The following is a 5,473-nucleotide window of genomic DNA, read 5'->3' as shown; positions in this document are numbered from 1 at the left end:
TTGTGAATAACACCGACGACATATGTGAGGCAGCGTGGTGGAATCAGGCTCTCGTCAAAATAATCAAATTGAAGAAACTTGCATTTTTCCTCAGGTTTGTGAATTTTTATCAAATTTTTGTATTTTGGCTCAACACCTTTCATGCCCATTAAACAACTCATTTCTGTGTGGATTTTTCTGAAAAAGGCTGATTAAAGGCACAAAAAATGTAAATGTTCAGTTACCATGGACTCTTCAAATAAGGGAATGACTAATCTTTGGCCGCCATTTTCTCGTTTATTTTACCTCTCAAAACAGGTGATCCCCACCTCTTTCATTTGCAAATATCTCGAATTGTATTCAAGATAAATGGATATTTGTTTCATCCAAATAAAGACAAGTGAACAAGTTTTAAGATGATACCAATAACTCTACATGCTCAAAAATTGACGAGAGCCTGATTCCACCATGCTGCCTCACATATATTATATATATATAGTTTATGTATATTATATTTTATAGATCTATATACAATCAATATTATATCTAGCACGCCTAAAACAAAACCGCCGGGGCGCGGAAATCGTTTCGTTACCTGTGAATTCCACTAAGAACGTGTTTAATTTTTTAAAGGTACATTTAGCTGAATAAGAAGAAAAGTCAGGTCCTGGAAATCTGTTCGATTTGTTCCTATTTTGCTATCTGTGTTTGGTAAGTGCGTGCTTGATAGTATACACAAAAAGTCATGCATATTTACATTATGTGTATTATACACTTGCTTTGTGAAACAGCCGAAAACTAAAGATGCCTCCGTTCTCATCCAAGTGATCGAGACAAGAGTAGGCTATATCTATCGCATCGCCACTCGTCTCGTAAGTATCAGTGTACAGATACTAGACAGCAGTCACTGTTGAAGTGAAGGAGGACAACACACACGGACAGATTGACAGACAGGTCGACTGTCAGACAGCTTTGCAGATAACCAGACAGACAGAGTGACAGTCATGTAGGTCGACTACCGGTACGCAAAGATGACAGAACAGAAATAATAAACAGATAAACATTATACTAGTATCTGGCCAAAATGACACAGCTTCTCGTGGGGTCGGGGTGGGCTGGGTTATTGTTGTTGTTGTTGTTGGGGGGGGGGGGGGGGTGTTGGGGTTTTTTTTGGAGGGGGGGGGTGATGACTGTTACAATGATTGTTCAGGCGATATTTGGTTGGAGGGGGGGGGGGGGGGGCAACGAGCGAAATTCAGTAACATTTTCCATTGAGACTTGATCGTTAACTTCTAAAACCAAAAATGATCTTGTCCTCGATCCACACTTCTCTTTACTGTTTCATTCAAGGAAAGAATGAAAGAGTTTCTCTTATGTGATCTCAAAGTCAACACTGAGAAATGCTTCATTTCAGCATTGATCTAAGTTTTTGTACAGAGTATCCCGTAGTCATTGATTGGGGGATAACAGATATGAGTGGGTAAGCAACTTTGTTGCCCCTTTCCTCTCTGTTCTCTAATTCTCTCAAAGTGTCGCTCAACGTCAGGCTTGTGTATTCTGGCATTAAACTGTTCGGAGCCTGTCATTCAGCAAAATTTGTTTACCCGCTGTTTTGGGCACTTGAGAAATAAATTAATACAAATTGTTGCATTCCTTTTTTTTTACTTAAAAAGGCAGGCAACACCATCGTGGATACAATCAAATATGTACATTTTTGTTTCTTATGTGTCTATCATAATTCGAAATGGGCCACAGCATTGCTTTGGGTCTACTGCTGATCGGACATGTAAGTGTCCTCAACACCGTTACACGCTTAATTACAGTTATCTACCTTGGGAGATATCCCGGATTTGAACTTAACGAACTTGTTTGCAGTTAACAGTGAGTACAGTTCGGGCGTTCCAATGTGACTGGGGCCTCTAAGAATTCTTAATACAAAAAAAAAAGAAGACGTCATGGACAAACTTTCTAATGTATCTGGGCGAAACAAATGCCCGTCTCTTTAGACTCGAGATCTATATTGTTACTTAATCGCCGTGGGACACACACACAGTGTGATAACATCAAGTTTATGAACATTCAGGGACAACTGATTCGGATCAAATCATAGGTCAGCCAGGTCAGCGGGTGCACATTGTATCTTTACGAGGTTTGTCTCTTTACGGGGTCATTACAGTCAACTGACCAGGGTATGAGAAACCTTTAAATGCAGAAAAGGAGATTACTTAAAAGTGTTGACTTTTACGTCCAGTCTTTGTTACAGCTTTACTGCGTTTCTCATTTACTCATATTATGGTTTAGATGTCATTCATTTCTAAAAAGCATACATCAAAATGTTTGCTGTTGCGCAAAACTTTACCTTCACATCCGCATGCTCATGCATTGCTTGGGGGGGGGGGGGGGTTAAACAGCCGTAGTTTTTAATTAACTAAAATCGTTGCAAATCTATTGTATTCAGGAAAATAAATCTCAAACCTCATAACAAAACATCTAATCAGGGTAAAATATAGAGGGGGGGGGGGGGGGAGACCCACTGACTCCCTACCCTTCCCGATATTTTTTTAGGTCGGAGCATACCCTGAACCCTCTCTCACTTGTTACTTTTACGTAACTGAGCCTATTGTAATGTATACAAACTTCATATTTCTCAAAAAGTAATAATTTGCGGAGAAAGTAAAGTCGATATTTGTGTTTAGCAGACAAAACTAAACCAGAAGAGAGGTACATAGAACCTAGACTGGAGGCAGATGCAGAAATAAAAATAATACCGTTATTGTTTCTTTGGCTTTTTTTTTTCTTTTATGTATTAGTGTAATTGTCCACGGTGTTACTGCATTATTTTGTTCGGGGAGGAAGGAGGATTTATACATCCTTGCAATCCACGTGGAGGAAGGGGGATTTATACACCATTGCAATCCACGTGGAGGAAGGGGGATTTATACACCATTGCAATCCACGTGGAGGAAGGGGGATTTATACACCATTGCAATCCACGTGGAGGAAGGGGGATTTATACACCATTGCAATCCACGTGGAGGAAGGGGGATTTATACACCATTGCAATCCACGTGGAGGAAGGGGGATTTATACACCATTGCAATCCACGTGGAGGAAGGGGGATTTATACACCATTGCAATCCACGTGGAGGAAGGGGGATTTATACACCATTGCAATCCACGTGGAGGAAGGGGGATTTATACACCATTGCAATCCACGTGGAGGAAGGGGGATTTATACACCATTGCAATCCACGTGGAGGAAGGGGGATTTATACACCATTGCAATCCACGTGGAGGAAGGGGGATTTATACACCATTGCAATCCACGTGGAGGAAGGGGGATTTATACACCACTGCAATCCACGGGGAGGAAGGGGGATTTATACACCATTGCAATCCACGGGGAGGAAGTAAACCAACACAATGTTCACTTAGACATAGATGTTATGGGCGGGAAAGTTCACTTAAATGTATTGTATTCGATTTTATTCGTTCCTTTCAAAAACATTAACTAACCACCTTCAAATGACTCTTTGTACACAGAAACAAAAGCAAAACCAGACAATCATTTATTTATCAGTAGACACGATCACTTATTCCGTTCTTAAATCTTGCTGGTTAACCGATGATCACGTTTTCTAATTACAATATGTTTCGATTGTGGTGAAATCAGGCACTCGTCAAAATTCTGAAATCAAAGTAATCGGCTATAATTTATCTGTAGGTGGGGCAATTATTTCGATTTTTCTTTTATCTGTCTAAAGACTTTTACGTCCATTTGAAATAATCATATTTATGTGGATTTTACCGAAATACGTTAATCAAAGGCACAGAAATGTAAATCTGCAGGTTTTAAGGATACTCAAGCTACGGAAGTCACTAAACTTTTGGGGCCATTTTCTCGCCAATTTGACCTTTGTCATAAACATCTAGACTTCTATTCAAGATAGATGGCTATTTTTTTTTACCTACAGCAAAACAAATGAACAAGCGTTACGATGACACCCATAACTTCATATGCCCAAAAATTGACTAGCGCCTGATTCCGCCGCGTGTTAGCACGAATGTCAATGAATCACACTACTAATCGAACGGACGAAGGATAAAACGACAATTAAGGAACTCTCGTGGTCTAGTGGGTAAGGTGTCTGCCTCTCATTCAATAGGTCGTGGGTTCGAATCCAGGTAGCGACGGGAAATTTTCTTATCTGAATTGTTCTATTGTGTGCTTTCGTCTCCACTTTCTGCTCCCAACCCCTTTGCTCCTTTGCTCCCTCCCCTGGGCTCCTGACTCTTTTTGCAGCCTTTATGCTGCTATTCCCGTGAGCAAGTTGCGCACGTTAAAGATCCCTTGGGGGTCAAAAATTGATAAGAGTAGGTTTTGGCCGCCACCTGGGCAAAATTCAATATTTCCTACCAACTGAAAAGGTTTAATTATGTGTCCCGCCCGCTCATATGACCTTATGCAGTTGCGAGCGCCGTAAAACACTTTGACCTACCAACCCCCCCCCCCCCCCCAAAAAAGACTAAAAAACAAAAATAAACAAAAAAACCCACCAGCAATTACCCAGCATTGTTTTGCAAGGAGACTCGGCTATCCACAGTTGTCAAGAGCTTTAAAACCTCATTAGAATAGAAAGAAGTTTCTGTCCCAAGCAGAATGAAATCAACGCGTCAAGAAAGTAAAAGTTCTATAGTTTGACGTAGCTAAATTATACTTGCTAGTAATAAAATAACCCGTTCTACGAACCGAATAATAATGAAGAAGTATTAGGAAAGTTAAGAAGAGGAAAAAGACTGAAAACAGGAAAGAAACAAAACACAAATATTTTACCTTGAATTTATCCATGTAGCACCCCCTCTTGACTACCTCTAGGGGGTAAGACTTCTTCTCCCTCTTCAAAGGCGAGGCATTTTCTCCTAAAGTTCCAGCTCAATCACCTTTTTTTAAAAAAGAGTTAGGCCTACATGCCAATTGTTGCTTCCTAGAAGAACCTAATTTAGATTCTAGATCTAGCCTTGATCTCGAAGGATTATAAAAACAAAGGCGAATAATTGAAAGAAGGAGCCTTGGCCCATAGATAGATCTAAGTTTAGAAATTCACATTTTTAACAACCGACAAGCGTCACAGATGGCCTAGATTTCTAGATCTATTCACAGTAGGAAAAATCCACTTTCAAGAATACTTTCATGATTCTTGATCTCGATCTAGATTCACCGACAGCCTAGTTCTGGACTCTAGATCTATTCACAGCAGGGAAAAAATCCACGTTCAATACTTTCATTATTCTTGATCTCGATCTAGATTCACCGACAGCCTAGTTCTAGACTCTAGATCTATTCACAGCAGGAAAAAAATCCACGTTAAATACTTTCATCATTCTTGATCTCGATCTAAGATTCACATAGATCTAGCCGACGACACCCTCCCTGTCACTCTCACCACCCTCCCTCTGTTAGTGCTTTCTGGCCTCCTGTATCTCTCTCTCTCTC

Source organism: Aplysia californica, unplaced genomic scaffold (genome assembly GCF_000002075.1).
Source record: "Aplysia californica isolate F4 #8 unplaced genomic scaffold, AplCal3.0 scaffold00535, whole genome shotgun sequence".
Lineage (NCBI taxonomy): Eukaryota > Metazoa > Mollusca > Gastropoda > Aplysiida > Aplysiidae > Aplysia > Aplysia californica.
Note: the sequence above shows the minus strand (reverse complement) of the source record.